At 44.4% G+C, this 2,173-nt stretch overlaps 1 pseudogene; it reads right to left on the reverse strand.

Moving 5' to 3' along the window:
- Positions 1 to 319: 319 nt before the first annotated feature.
- LOC124078819 (citrate synthase, mitochondrial-like) lies at positions 320 to 1,960 on the reverse strand (annotated as a pseudogene).
- Positions 1,961 to 2,173: the final 213 nt, after the last annotated feature.

Raw genomic sequence — 2,173 nt, forward strand, 5'->3', positions numbered from 1 at the left:
GATTGCAGATTCTTTGCAATCTTCTTTGACTCAGGGAAGAAGAGTCAGATTCTCATTCTAGAGAAGGTAGTGTGCTGACCCTCACCCATACTACATGTATTAGTCCTGGTTATCCTCTAGTTGATGGGCAACTCATACCAAGAAAGGAAGGAGGCTGGATAGGGAAGAAGAGGTCACTTTTCACGTTTTAAAGTATTAATTTATATTTTAACTTCAAAAGTATTTTCAGTGACTCAGATACAATTTAATCCTAAATCTTTAAAGGCCCTCTGAAACAAAACAAAATAACACTTTTGTTTAAGCTTCCTCATCTCTAGTTTTACCATGACTTAGAGTCCACAAACTTCATCAAACCATCCGTGCTCATGGACTTGGGCCCTTCTAAAGGAAAGCCTAGGACTTGGCTTCAATTGAGCTGTGCCAGTACACCCAGTGCCCATGGCACTCCAAAGAGGACCTTGTAGTAATTTATCTCTGTCATGTCTTAATACTGGAGCAGCACCCCACTGTGAGCATCTACTTTATTTAGGCCAAGATTCTTGGCCTTTTCCTATTCCAAGAGGATATTGGGCACAATCTTGTATAGCTGGGCAACAATTTTGAACATAAGATGGATCATTCAGCAGGTATTTCAGAGCAAACTCTCGCTGACAGGAATACTGTGGATCTGACTTCCTTAGTACTGCATGGCCATAGCCTGGGACAACCTATCCTGAATGGAGTTTGTTCCAGATGTAGTCTCTTAACTTTTCATCTGATACATCTTTGCCAATTTCCTTCTATAGTTGTGTTAGCCAGTGGAGTACTTCCTGATTTGCCAGTATTCGCCCTGCCAGCCCATTCATGGCTGCTGCAAAGAACAGGTAAGGGTCTGAAAGGGCACTACCACCAAGTGGACAGTATGGGCACTCACATTGCCACCTTCATGGTCACTGTGGGTGGTAAGGTATAAATGCATGAACTCAGTGAACTGAGTGAAAGGAAAGTGAGGAACCAGGAGTCGGGCTTGGCGAATAAGAAATGAATGATGGAGAACAGGCAGAGCTACACACAAGAGTTTGTCAGAGCTGACAAATGAAGGCACATCACTCCATAGATGGAGAGAGGCAAAACAGGCTTGGGGTTCTGGACTTTTATGGGGCAGGCTCAGGGATTTGAGCCAGGTAGGTCCTAATGCGGGTGGTTAAGGGTGGGGTTTGTATGAGGGAGTGGTGAAAATTTTTCTTAGAAAGGCCCTTGGGCTGGAAAGCGAAATTTTTCTTAAAATGGTGGCTGTCACTTACGATGGCCATCAGATGCAAGGACCTTACACTGAGTATAGCCTAACATGTTGGTTAAATTGTGGGACCAGTCCAGCTTAGAGCCAATGGCCCCAGTACTGCTGTCCTCCCAGCAGAGAGTTCGGTAGATCTTTGTAGCAATACAAGGTAGTTTTGCAATAAGATTCATACAATTTCCATATATTAACGTCTAGTACAATATTTCTTTTGGGAAAGTTGTCCAGCATGGTGACCACATGAGAAGGAAGACCTGCTCTCTTTGTCCACTCGTTTGAAAACCAAAATACCTGTTCCTCTGTTGAGATCTGTTCAGTTACCAGCAGCCAAAATTAACCAGAGGAAGGGGTTCTTCCCCACCCTTAGCCTTAGGCAGAAATTTCTGTCATTCAGGGACACTATGGCCTCTTAAACAAATGTTCTCATTGGGATCAAGAACTGGTGTTTCATAAGAAGTCCTTCATGCCTCTCATGCCACCATACATCATGTCTACAGTGATTTAGCCCACCAATCTGGCCATGTTGCTGCCTGAATGCCTTAGTTCTAGACTGCTCTTTAGGTATCATCAGATTGGCCATTATGTCTTTCAAATTCGTGGAAGAAATACTGGCATGCTAGGCAGCAAGAAAAAGGATGTGTTCCTGGCTCCCAAGAGCTGTGTGGCTGTAGTGAGTAAAGTCATGGCAGACCACTCTAGGATCTGGTGGGGAAGGAAGCAGGTGAGAGAGATGCAGCAGAAATGGAGCCGAGGATGCACCAGAGGTTGTGCCAACTGGTGGACAATGTTGAAAGGCCACTGTTCTTTATTGCCTAATTTGTCTTGGATCATTCATCCCCAGGCGGAGCTCCTGATTCTCTAACTCTGGTACAAAGCTCTCAAAGACAGAGGTGTCAT

The sequence above is a fragment of the Marmota monax genome, unplaced genomic scaffold (assembly GCF_021218885.2).
Source record: "Marmota monax isolate L192 unplaced genomic scaffold, Marmota_monax_Labrador192_F-V1.1 WCK01_AAM20220418_F8-fsc00009, whole genome shotgun sequence".
Taxonomy (NCBI): domain Eukaryota; kingdom Metazoa; phylum Chordata; class Mammalia; order Rodentia; family Sciuridae; genus Marmota; species Marmota monax.